At 36.1% G+C, this 13,924-nt stretch overlaps 1 protein-coding gene across 1 annotated transcript in view; it reads left to right on the top strand.

Annotated features, from left to right (window-relative positions):
• The window catches only part of CNTLN (centlein), a 284,907-nt gene that overhangs the window by 243,855 nt on the left and 27,128 nt on the right, over positions 1-13,924 (top strand). The window lies entirely within an intron of this gene.

Here is a 13,924-nt window from a genome sequence, read left to right as displayed (position 1 = left end):
CTGAACATCAGTCCATAGCCTGTCAGACATAGAATGGATAGAGGGATGATAAATGACTTAGCAGAGGAAAAGGAAGACAAACCAAAGTGTCTGCAAAGGCTGGGCTGTCTAGAAATTATCTGACAGCTGAAGAACCCCTAGAAAGGCTCAGTAATTGGTGGCACAAGGAACCACCAAGGGTGATGGGGGAGGGACAGATACAGGTCGTTTGTTTGCAAGTTTTTATAAGGATTTTTTAGGCCTCTGGTGTGTAGTTTTGCCCCATGAGTTCAGAGTTCCTCTCTTTGCTCTTCTGGGAAAGCTGATGAGGAACAGCTTTGGTTTCAAAGATACCAGGCACTAAGGACCAGGAATCTGGTGATTGCTCTGCTGGTAAATAACTGTGAGTTATTTACACCTCTGTTTGGTGCCTTTTAATCTGCCTTGTATTATAGCTGGGAAAGGAATCCATTGCCAGTAGAGAGATTATGAGTTTCTTAAAGTCAAAGACAATGTTTTATCAATTTTCACTATCATAGCATCTATCTGGTGTCTTGCAAACTAGTTGGCATGTAGTAAGTAATGATCACTACCTAATCAAATTAAATTTCCATTAGAAATGTGAGATTTCTTTTAAAGTATATTTGTATTTACTTTGAAAGAGCTAGAAAGCAAGTGGGGCGGGGGGTGGAGGGTGGAGGGAGACAGAATCCCAAGTAAGCTCCATGCTATCAGTGCAGAGCCTGATGTGGGGCTTGAACTCACAAACCATGAGATCATAACCTGAGTTAAAATCAAGAATTGGACACCCAACTGACTGAACTACCCAGGTGCCCCAGAAATGTGAGATTTTAATGATAGTTCTTTGGCCTTTAAAAATAAGCACCAAAATAGTTTGATTACAGTGGGAAAATAACTCTTTACTTTCTCTCTTTTCTCCTATAACTGCACTGTTCTCTTTTCTTTTTTTTTTAAACAATTTTTTATGAGATTAAGTTACTTGTGCCACTTTGTCCTTTAGAAGGCATGTGTGAGTAAAACCTGGCATATTATATACTACAAAGCTGTAGTAATCAAAACAGTATGGTACTAGCACATAAATAGGGACATAAATCAATGGAACAGAGTAGAGCGCCCAGAAATAAACCCGGGATCCTACGGCCAATTAGTCTTCAACAAAGGAGGCAAGACTAGGCAGTGGGAAAGATGGTCTCTTCAATAAATGGTGCTGGAACAACTGGATAGCTACATGCAAAGGAATGAAACTGGTCCACTTTTCTACACCATACACAAAAATAAATTCAAAATGAAGACCTAAATATAAGACCTGAAACCATAAAAATCCTAGAAGAGAGCATAGGCAGTAGTTTCTCTGACATTGGCCCTAGAAACATTTTTCTAAATATGTCTCATGATTCAAGGAAAATAAAAGTAAAACTGTTCAATAAACTGTTGAAATTACATCAAAATAAAAGCTTCAGCATAGTGAAGGAAACCATCAACAAAACTAAAAGACAACCTACTGAATGGGAGATGATACTTACAAATGACATATCTGATAAAGCGTTAGTATCCAAAATATATAAAGAACTTATACAACTCAACACACAACAAAACAAGTAACCCAATTAAAAAATGGGCAGAAGACGTGAACAAACGTTTCTCCAAAGAAGACATCCAGATGGCTGCCACTTGAAAATGTGCTCAATATCACTCATCATCAGGGAAATGCAAATCAGAACCACAATGTGATTATCATCTCTCACCTGTCAAAATGGCTAAAGTCAAAAACAAAAAACAGTAAGTGTTGGTGAGGATATGGACAAAAGGAACCCTCACACACCACTGGTGGGAATGCAATCTGGTGCAGCCACTGTGGAAGGCAGTATAGAAGTTCCTCAAAAAATTAAAAATAGAATTACCTTATTTTCCAGGAATGGCACTACTGGGTATTCACCCAAAGAGTATAAAAACTAATTTGAAAAGGTATATGCACCCCTATGTTTATTGCAGCATTATTAATAACCAAATATAACCAAATTAACTCATCAATGGATGAGTTAATAAAGAAAATGTGATATATAGATGTACAATGGAGTATTAGTCAGCCATAAAAAACAAAGAGATCTTGCATTTGCAACAACATGGATGGACCTAGAGAGTATATTGCTAAGTGAAATAAGTCCGAGAAAGATAAATACCATATTATTTCATTCGTGTAACTCAAAACAAAACAAAACAAAACAAAACAAATAAACTGGGAGGAAAAGAGACCAAAAAACAAGATTCCTAACTTGGAGAACAAACTGATGATTACCAGAAGAGAGGTGGGTGGAGGGGATGGGTGAAATAAGTGTAAGCATCTGTCAGGCACAGATAAACTGTCAGGCACAATTCTTGTGTTTGAGCCCTGCATCAGGCTTTGTGCTGACAGCTCAGACCCTGGAGCCTGCTACAGATTCAGTGTATGCGTCTCTCTCTGCCCGCCCCCTGCTTGCACTCTGTTATTCTCTCTCTCTAAAATACATAAACATAGGGGCGCCTGGGTGGCTTAGTCGGTTAAGCATCCGACTTTCGCTTAGGTCATGATCTCGCGGTTTGTGGGTTCGAGCCCCGCATCAGGCTCTGTGCTGACTGCCAGCTCCGAGCCTGGAGCCTATTTCAGAGTCTGTGTCTCCCTCTCTCTCTGACCCTCCCCTGCTCATGCTGTCTCTCTCTCCCCTAGAAATAAATAAAAATATTTTTTAAAAAAAGTTTCTGCTGTTCCAGGGACTATATTCTAAAAAATAAGTAAATAAATCAAATCAAATAAAATAAATAAACATAAAAAATTTAAAAATAAATAAATAAAAGAACTGACATAGCATAGCAGTAGAAATTTACTTAAATATATGAAATATTTTCAATTTATGGAATCTTTATAAAATGAAAGTTTAAACTATAGAATAAAATAACAGTACTACTTGCTATTTCCCTTCCCTCATAACCCCACTATTATTTGTATTCTTTATTCCTCTAAAAATTGGCTCTTACAAAATTTTTTAAAATTTATTTTTTATTTTTTATTTACTTTTTAATTTATATCTAACTTAGTTAGCATATAGTGCAATCATGATTTCAGGAGTAGAATCCAGTGATTCATCCTCTACATATAACACCCATTGCTGATCCCAACATGTGTCCTCCTTAATACCCCTGGCCCCTTTAACCCATCCATCCACCCACAACCCTTCCAGCAACCCTCAGTTTGTTCTCTGTATTTGAGAGTCTCTTGTGTTTTGTCCCCCTCCCTGTTTTTATATTGTTTTTGCTTCCCTTCCCTTATGCTCATCTGTTTTGTATCTTAAATTCTACATATGAGTAAAGTCATATGATATTTGTCTTTTTCTGACCAATTTCACTTAGCATAATACACTCTAGTTCCATCTACATTGTTGCACATGGCAAGATTTCATTCTTTTTGATTGCCGAGTAATACTGTTGATGGACATTTGGGCTCTTTCCATGCTTTGGCTATTGTTGATAACACTGCTAAAAACATTGGAGTGCATGTGCCCCTTCGAAACAGCCAACCTATCTCCTTTGGATACATACCTCATAGTGCAGTTGTTGGGTCATAGAGTACTTCTATTTTTAATTTTTTGATAAACCTCCATACTGTTTTCCAGAGTGGCTGCACCAGTTTGCGTCCCTACCAGAAATGCAGAAGTGTTCTCTTTCCACTGTCATTGCCTAAGTTGTCAATTTTAGCCATTCTGACAGATGTGAGGTGGTATCTCATTGTGGTTTTGATTTGTATTTCCCTGATGATGAGTGATGTTGAGCATTTTTTCAAGTGTCTGTTAGCCATCCGGACGTCTTCTTTGGAAAAATGTCTTTTCATGTCTTTTGCCCATTTCTTCACTGGATTATTTATTTTTTGGGTGTTGAGTTTGATAAGTTCTTTATAGATTTTAGATACTAACCCTTTATCTGATATGTCATTTGCAAATATTTTCTCCCATTCCATTGGTTGCCTTCTAGTTTTTCTGATTGTTTCCTTCACTGTGCAGAAGCTTTTAATATTGATGAGGTCCCAATGGTTCATTTTTGCTTTTGTTTTCCTTGCCTCTGGAGACATGTTGAATAAGAAGTTTCTGCTGCCAAGGTCAAAGAGGTTTTTGCCTGCTTTCTCCTCTAGGATTTTGATGGCTTCCTGTCTTACATTTAGGTCTTTCATCCATTTTGAGTTTGTTTTTCTGTATGGTGTAAAAAAGTGGTCCAACTTCATTCTTCCTCATGTTGCTGTCCACTTTTCCCAACACCATTTGCTTAAGAGACTGTCTTTATTCCATTGGATATTCTTTCCTGCTTTGTCAAAGATTAGCTGGCCATATGTTTGTGGGTCCATTTCTGGGTTCTCTATTCTATTCCATTGATTTGTGCATCTGTTTTTGTGCCAGTACCATACTGTCTTGATGACAGGATTGTTCTAGCTCTGTGAACAGTGCTGGTGTTACTTTGATAGGGATTACTTTGAATATGTAGATTGCTTTGTGTAGTATCAACATTTTAATAAGATTTGTTTTCCAATCCATGAGCATGGAATATTTGTCCCTTTTTTATGTGTGTCTTCTTCAGATTCTTTCATGAGCTTTCTATAGTTTTCAGTGTATATATTTTTCATCACTTTGGTTAGGTTTATTCCTAGGTATTTTATGGGTTTTGGTGCAATTGTGATGGGATCAACTCCTTGATTTCTTTCTGCTGCTTCATTATTGGGGTATAGGATTGTGACCGATTTCTGCACATTGATCTTATATCCTGTGAGTTTGCTAAATTCATGGTAGGTTCTAGAAGTTTTTTGTGGAATCTTTTGGCTTAATATTCCATATAGAGTATCATATCATCTGGGAAGAGTGAAAGTTTGACTTCCTCATTGCCAGTTTGGATGGCTTTTATTTCTTTGTGTTGTCTGATTGCTGAGGCAAGGACTTATAATACTATGTTGAATAACAGTAGTGAGAGTGAACATTCCTGTTGTTTTCCTGATGTTAGTGGGAAAACTGTTTTTCCGCACTGAGAAGATATTAGCAGTGGGTCTTTGTTTATGGATTTTATGATCTTGAGGTATGATCCTTTTATCCCTAGATTCCTGAGGGGTTTTATGAAGAATAGATGCTGTATATTGTCAAGCACTTTATCTGTGTCTATTGAGAGGATCATGTGGTTCTTATTCTTTCTTTTGTTAATGTGATGCATCACATTGATTAATTTGCAGATATTGAACTAGCCTTGAATCCCAGGTATAAATCCCACTTGATCGTGGTGAATAATTCTTTTAATGTTATGTTGGGTCCAGTTGGCTAGTATCTTGTTAAAGATGTTTGCATCCATGTTCATTAGCGAAATTGGTCTGTAGTTCTCCTTTTTAGTGGGGTTTTGTCTGGTTTTGGAATCAAGGTAGTGCTGGCCTCATAGAATGAGTTTGTAAGTTTTCCTTCCATTTCTATTTTTTGGAACATCTTCAAAAGAATAGTTGTTAACTCTTCTTTAAATATTTTATAGAATTCCCCTGGAAAGCCATCTGGCCCTGGACTCTTTGGGATATTTTTGATTACTAATTCAAATTCTTTACTGGTTATGAGCCTGTTCAAATTTTCTATATTCTTCTGTTTCAGTTTTTGTAGCTTATATGTTTCTAGGAATTTGTTCATTTCAGATTGCCCAATTTATTGGCATATAACTTCTCATAATATTCTCTTTTTATTGTTTGTATTTCTGCAGTGTTTGTTGCAATCTCTTCTCTTTCATTCTTGATTTTATTTATTTGGGTCCTTTCCTTTTTTTTTTTTTTTCGATAAAACATGCTAGAGTTTATCAATTTTGTTAATACTTTGAAATACCAGCTCCTGGTATCATTGATCTGTTCTACTGTTTCGTTTTCCGATAACATTGATTTCTGCTCTAATCTTATTTCCTGTCTTTTGCTGGTTTGAGATTTTATTTGCTCTCCTTTTTCCAGTTCTTTAAGGTGAGATCTGAGATCTTTCTTGCTTCTTTAGGAAGACCTGGATTGCTATGTACTTCCCTTTTATGGCTGCCTTTGCTGCATCTCAGAGGTTTAAGGCTGTCATGTTATATATCATTTTCATTGACTTCCATGTCCTTTTTGATTTCCTCTTTAATTGCTTTGTTATCCCATTCATAATTTAGTAGGGTGTTCTGTAATCTCCATGTATTCATTGTCTTTCCAATTTTTTTCTCTTGGTTGATTTCAAGTTTCATAATGTTGTGGTCTGAAAATATGCATGATATGATCTTAATCTTTTTGTACTTGTTGAGGGTTCATTTATGTTCTAGTATGTGATCTGTTCTGGAAAATGTTCCATGTGCACTCAAGAAGAATGTGTATTCTGCTACTTTAGGATGAAATGTTTGAATATATATTGTAAGTCCATCTTCATCATTAAAAGCCATTGTTGCCTTGTTGATTTTCTGCTTAAATGATCTGTCCATTACTGTAAGTGGGATGTTGAAGTCCACTACTACTATGGTATTATTAACAATGAGTTTCTTTGTTTTTGTGATTGATTTCTATATTTGGGGGTCTCCACACCGGGGACATAAATATTTACAATTGTTAGATCTTCTTGATGGATAGACCCTGTAATTATAATATAATGCTATTCTTCATCTCTCGTTACAGTCTTTATTTTAAAATCTAAATTGTCTGATTTAAGTATGACTACTCCGGCTTTCTCCTGGTGACCGTTAGCATGATAGATGGCTCCCCATCCCCTTGCTTTCGATCTGAAGGTGTCTTTAGGTCTAAAATGGGTCTCCTGTAAATAGCATATAGATAGATCTTGTTTTCTTATCCATTCTGTTATCTTATGTCTTTTCATTGGAGCATTTAGTCCATTGACATTTACAGTGAGTACTGAAAAATAGGAATTTATTGCCTTTGTGGTGCCTGTAGCGTTGGAGTTTCTGGTGATGTTCTCTGGTCCTTTCTAGTCTTTGTAGCTTTTGGTCTTTTTATTTTGTTTTGTTTCCTCCTTTCTCTCCTCAGAGAGTCCTCCATAATATTTCTGGCAGGACTGGTTTAGTGGTCACAAACTCCTTTAGCTTTTGTTTGTCTGGGAGACTCTTTATCTCTCCTTCTATTTTGAATGACGACCTTGCTGGATAAAGAATTCCTGGTTGCATATTTTTCCAATTCAGCACATTGAAAATATCCTGCCACTCCTTTCTGGCTTGCCAGGTTTTTGTGGTTTGATCTGCTGTGAACCATATCTTCTTCCCTTATAGGTTAAGAACTTTTTTCCCTTGGTGTTTTCATAATTCTTTCCTTGTCTGTGTATTTTGTGAATTTGACTATCATATGCCTTGTTGATGGTTGGTTTTTGTTGAATTTAATGGGAGCTCTCTGATTCTTGGATTTTGATGTCCATGTCTTTCCCCAGGTTAGGAAAGTTATCACTATGACTTGCTAACATAAACCTTCTACCTCTTTTTCTCTCTCTTCATCTTCTGGGACTCCTCTGATTCAAATGTTATTCCTTTTTAACGAGTCACTGAGTTCTCTAATTCTTATATTGTGTGCTTTTGCCTTAGTTTCCATTTTCTTTCTTCCTATCTTTCTTTTTTTTCCTTCATTGTTCTCTATAATTTTGTGGAGAACATCACTGATTCATTGCTCTACTTCATCCATCCTTGCCACCTTGGCATCTATTCAAAATTGCAGCTCAGTTATAGCATTTTTAATTTCATCCTGACTAGATTTTACTTCTTTTATCTCTGCAGAAAGGGATTCTATACTTTTTTCACCTGCACTAGTATTCTTATTATCATGATTCCAAATCCTAGTTTAGACATCTTGCTTATATCTGTATTGATTAAGTCCCTGGCTGTCATTTCTTCCTGCTCTTTGTTTTGGAGTAAATCTCTTTGTTTTGTCATTTTGGAGGAGGAAACAGAATTAATGAAGTAGAAAATTAAAATTAAAAAATTAAAAACAACACAAAAAAATAAAATAAAGGAAGCTCGGTCCTAGGTGTGTTTTGGTTTGGTTGTTGTGAAAAGTTTGATAGAATAAAGGAAAAAAGGAAGGAAAGGAAAAGGAAAGAAAAGAAAACATTTTAAAATTTGAAAAAATGTATACAATAGAATAGAATAAAATAAAATGAAGAAAGTAACAGAATTTAAAAATTTACCCACAGAATGTCAAAAAATATTTTTAATTAAAAAATTGGAAAAGAAAAAATTTTTTCTCTGTATCCAAGAAAAAGAAAACTCAAACACAAAAACAAAACCCAAAATAACCTCAGATATGTGGACCAGCAAGCGGAATGAAATCCGAATGAAATTACATCCAGTTTCCTTTGAAGTCTAACTATGAAGAATTTTATAGTCTGTACAATAAGCAGGAGGAAACACTTGTGGTGCTCCTCTAAGGGCTGAGCTTGGTTGGTGCAGATGGGCAGGGCTTGGTGTAATGTCTCTGTTCTCCACTAGGTGGAGCTGCTTAGCTTACTGGGACGGATCAGTGTGGCACACGTTGCGTTCATATTCATGTGCAAGAGAGGTGAAAATGGCGTGACCCATCTTTCCAGTCTCTGGCATCAGAACTTTGTGTTCTCACTGACTGGTAGTCAAGCACCCCTCCTTTATCTCCAGCCCTCATCCACTCCCTGCTTCTACACTGACTGCATCCAAGCCATCAGCCCACCAGTCAGCATCTCCCTTCTAAATTATATGTCATATGGGGCTGTGTTTCCAATCCCCTCACTTCTGAGAGCCCTGTGCTTGGACCTGCCCCACCTCTTTGGGAAAGGCCTTCTGGAGCAATGGCCCCGTTCCTGCTGCTCCCAGGAACATTCATAGGGTTGTGCTGTTGCAGAGGCCCAGCAATTGTGGCTGGGTACCTGCCTTCCCCATGAAAAGTTCATGGGATTGCAAGGCAGTAGAGGTTAGAAATTATGGCAAAACACAACACATGGCTGGCACCATGTTTCACTGCCCCCTGGCATACTTTTTTCCATTACTGGCAAACGTGTCTGTTCTCTGGGATCACTGGGACCTTTGCCTGTGAGCAGGCCATAACGCCTCTACCAAATGTCCTCCTAGCAGGAGAACCACCTCTCCCTGTGTGGCCCATGGACCCCTCAGACCTCGCTGCCTGTTCCTGGAGATTTGCCCTTTCCACCAGAGCACTGCCGGGTATTGAGCTATGGAGTTTCCATCAATAGTTTCCCCTGTTGATACAGTATTAGTGGTATTGAAACCCTCTGTTTTTTCCTTTCTCCCTTTCTTGTTCAATCACTTTTGGTTGTTCCCACTCTTTCTCTCCAACTACTTTTGGGGGGGAGTGTTTTTCCTCGACTCTCCCCTCTTTCTCTGCCCTCTCTCCACAGATACAGCTAGCTCCCTGCCCTCCATGGCTTCTCTCTTCCCCAGTTCACCTCTCTGAACTGCGTACCTGCCAAAGTCTGTGGCTCAAGTTATGCAGATTGTTGTGTTAATCCTCAGATCTATTTTCTAGGTGTGCAAAATGGCTTGGTGCTGATATAGCTGCAGTTCAGGGAGGAGAGAAGCTGAGAACTTTCATGCTACTCCACCAACTTGTCCCTTCCTGCTTACAAAATTTGATACCACTGTTAATAGTACCCCATTTAGAACAAATCCCTTACTTTGTTTCTTTGGAAATCATAGATACCTTGGGAGTTTTCTCATTTTAAAAATATCTACAGAACGAATGGAATAAAACATTTTATGTGTTTTATCTCTTTTAACAAAGGTTTCAACTAATATAAAGTCAAACCAATAAACCTTGCCTCAGAGGACTCCAAATAATTGCAGAGTATTAATTTTAATAAACATAATTTACCTTTTCCAGATTTAAAATGTCATTTCTTCCAAATACTTGTTGAGTAATATCACTGTGTAACTTATGATAAGCACTCTCATTGAATATGGTCATTACTCATAATGTAAAACCATTTTTATTATGACTTTTAGTTTCATAAGCCTTTGTTTTCTTGTTTTATGTTCACATTAGGGTTTTGTTTGTTGCATTTATAGCCAAGATGTAAAATATGAAGTACGTAATAATAAGATTTATTTGAGTGACAATTATTGTTTATCCTGAAATATTCTTTGAATGTGTCCTTTTTAAAAAGGATTGATAACCAGAAGTTTTAAAAATAGAAAACTGAATTTTATGACTACATATATAATTATTACAGACTTGATTAAGCCTATAATAACCTTTGTGATAATGTAATAGGTTTACTTCATAGAGAGGAATTTAGCAAAAGTTATCTTTTAAAAAACAAAGTTTTTATTTTTGTCCGAGGATTTTAATGATATTTATTGTATCTAATTTCTAACTGTTGAAGAGCGGCATATTAATCCTTCATATTTTTCACACATTGTGTAAAGTATAAGTGTCTTAATAGATAAATTCAGGATGGCTGTGGTTTCATGTCTTTGTAATTTGAGTAACATTACATAATAGGAACAGATAAAAGATATTGATACGCTATTTTTAGTACTCTTTCAGAACTTTTCCACTTTATTTCAGTTTGCTATTAGTTTAGCTGCATTAGAACCAAGTGATTGTATTGCTTTTAAATAAAATGCATAATTTGAGATTCCAAATTTATTGAATCAAAATCTTGATGGGAGTGTTGCCAATAACCTGAATTTACCAAGTTATCATTATGCATTATACAGTTTTTAAAACACTGTCTTAAATTGTTTTTATCAATTGAAACTATGTAACAGTATATATAGCTTGGTACTTCATAGAACCCTAATAGTAATGTGAAATTTGTTTTTCCTAACTGTGTTTTAGGGCCAATACTGGCACTACTTCTGCTGCTTAATCCATTTTTCTAATAAAAGGCAACCAACAAATCAGTGCCAAACCAGAAACATTGGCAAAGACTGGACATTTGGCTCTGAGAAATGAGATGACTATCATCCTTCTCTTCCTTGTGCATATGGCCCTAAGACCAGGTGGAAATACTCAGGAGCCACTCTCTGGGCCTACATACCATCAGTGAATTCCTAAATCTTTACGGTGTTAGATCTAAGCTTTCTAAAAATTTAAAACCTTCTGTAATCTGCCCTATCTTGCTCAGAATCTAATTTCCTTCTCCACTTCTCTCCAACATTCCCCATAGTGTGTTCATTCCTGCCTTTGCACAGTTCTCCTTCCCACTGAACATATTTTCATTCATTATCCCCAAAGTACTGTCATGTTGTAGGGTTTATTACATTCGGAGGGATTGATTTTACATCTGGCTCAAGAAAGGCACTAGACACATAATCACTGCTTAGATTGAAAACTCTGTGAAGGCAAGAAACACATTCCTTAAAGAGCATAGTTAAAGAATGTACATAGTTCCTACATGGAACATTGTAATGACTAGGACTCATTCTGTACAGAGCTTATTAGGGTATCATGTACACAAAAGTACCTAATAAATATTATTAGTAGTATTAATAGCAATAATGTTTGTTCTGGCCCTGTTGTGGAATCTGTGTTCCCTTTAGTCTTTTCATTTTTCATAGGCACAACCAGATTATAGAAGAGGTGGAGTGGCCATCTGTTCTAGATCTAGTCTTGAATATGGAATTTTGCCCTGGGGTAAAATCAAGTGCTTTGAGCATGTGGGCTGGATATATGTGGCAGAACTGAGGCTTTGAATCCTCCTAGTAACTGAATAAAACACACAAGGGAAATTCCTAGAAGTATTTGCTCAGTTTGATTGAGCCCTGATATAAGTTTGTTAATATGCTTATATGTGAGAGTCATATGCCAAATTCCATCTTCTCAATGGTTTTTGTTAGCTCTGAAATAAATATCAGCCAAAGAACAACATTTAGCTGGAGGCTTAAATCATTTAATTAGCAGTATGTGCTTGCTTTGGAAAGATTCAGTAAGATGTTTTGGGCATATAAATTTCCTGCTTCTTTAATGAGAACATTTGTGGAGCACTATAATTTTATTTTTATATGTACAATTGTTAATTCCTTGGCACTGGTCTACTCTCTTAATTATGATTTTCTTCTATTCTCCCAGCTTTGTTGATATTTAATAGACATATAACATTATATAATTTAAGGTATACAGTGTAATGATGTGGTATATGTACATATCATGAAATGTTTACCACAATAAGGTTAGTTAACACATCCTTCACACCTGACATAATTACCATTTTATTGTTGCTGTTGTTATTGTTATGGTAAAGACATTTAAAATGTATTCTCCAAGAAACTTTCAAGTATAAATATGGTTTTGTTAACTGTGGTCACTATGCTATACATTACACCCTGGAACTTACTTTTCTTATCACTGGAGGTTTGTACCCTTTGATCAATGTCTATTTCCACCACCCCTCAGTCCCTGGCAACCACTGTTCTACTCTCTGCTTCTATGAATTCAGCTTTAGATTCTACATGTAAGTGAAATCATATAGTATTTGTATTTCTCTCACTTTTTTCACTTAGTATAATGCTTTCAAGGTCTATCCATGTTGCCGCAAATGGCAGAATTTCCTCCTTTTATGGTTAAATAATATTCCATTGTGTGTATGTATATATAAATATACATACATACATACATACATATACTGCATTTTCTTTCATCTATTTATCCGTTCATCAGTGGACATGGAGATGGTTTTTATGTCTTGGCTATTGTGATTAATTTTGCAATGAACATGAGATATTTCTTTCAGATCCTGTTTTCATTTTCTTTGGATATATTCCCAGAAGTGGGATTGCTGAGTCATATGGTAGTTTTACTTCTAATTTTTGAGGAGTCTCTATACTGTTCTCCATAGTGGCTGTACCAATTTACATTCCCACCAGTAGTGCACAGGATTCCCTTTATGACACAGCCTTCCAAACATTTCTTATCTCTTACCTATTTGGTAATAGCCATTCTAACAGGTGTGAAGTGATATTTCATAATGGTTTTGATTTGTGTTTTCCTGACGGTTACTGAGACTAAGTACCTTTTAATGCACTTGTTGGCCATTTGTATGTGTTCATTGGCAAAATATTTATTCTGGTCCTTTGCCCATTTTAAATTGGACTATTTGGATGTTTGCTATTGAGTTGTAGGAGTTGTATAAAGTTTCAAATTGGGAGGTATGATGCTTCCAGCTTTGTTCTTTCTCAAGATTGCTTTGACTATTCAGGTCTTTTGTGGTCCCATATAAATTTTAGGATAGTTTTTCTATTTTTGTGAAAAATGCTGTTGGAATTTTGATAGGGATTGCATTGAATCTATAGGTGGCTTTGGATAGAAGGGACATTTTAACAATATTAATTCTTCCCATCTATTAGCATGGGAGATCTTTCCATTTACTGGCATTTTCTTCATTTTCTTTCATCAGTGTCTTACAGTTTTCAGCATATAGATCTTTAACTTCCCAGGTTATATTTATTGCTAAGATTTTATTGTTTTCAGTGCTATTGGAAACAGAATTGTTTTCTTTAGTTTTTTCCAATGTTTTGTTGTTAGTATATAAATACCCAACTAATTTTTGTATGTTGATTTTATATCCTGCATCTTAGTGAACTTGTTGATTAGTTTTAATGACTTTTTAGTGGATTATTTAAATTTTTCTATATATAATATCATGTCATGGGCAAACAGATAATTTTACTTCTTCCTTTCTGATTTGGATGCCTTTTATTTCTTTTTGTTGCTTGATTGTTCTAGCTAAGACTTCTAGTACTGTTTTGAATAGGAGTGGTGACAGTGGCACCCTGTCTTGTTCCTGATCTTAGAGGGAAAGCTTTCAGCCTTTCATTGTTAAGGATGATGTCAGCTGTGGGTTTGTCATATATAGCCTTGATCACGTTGAGGAATGTTCCATCCATACCCACTTTGTTGAGAGTTGTTATCATGAGAGGATGTTGAATTTTGTCAAATGCTTTT

The sequence above is a fragment of the Hyaena hyaena genome, unplaced genomic scaffold, assembly GCF_003009895.1.
Source record: "Hyaena hyaena isolate Hyena2069 unplaced genomic scaffold, ASM300989v1 scaffold_185, whole genome shotgun sequence".
Classification (NCBI taxonomy): Eukaryota; Metazoa; Chordata; class Mammalia; order Carnivora; family Hyaenidae; genus Hyaena; species Hyaena hyaena.
Note: the sequence above shows the minus strand (reverse complement) of the source record. Positions and strands in the feature narration are given on the sequence as shown.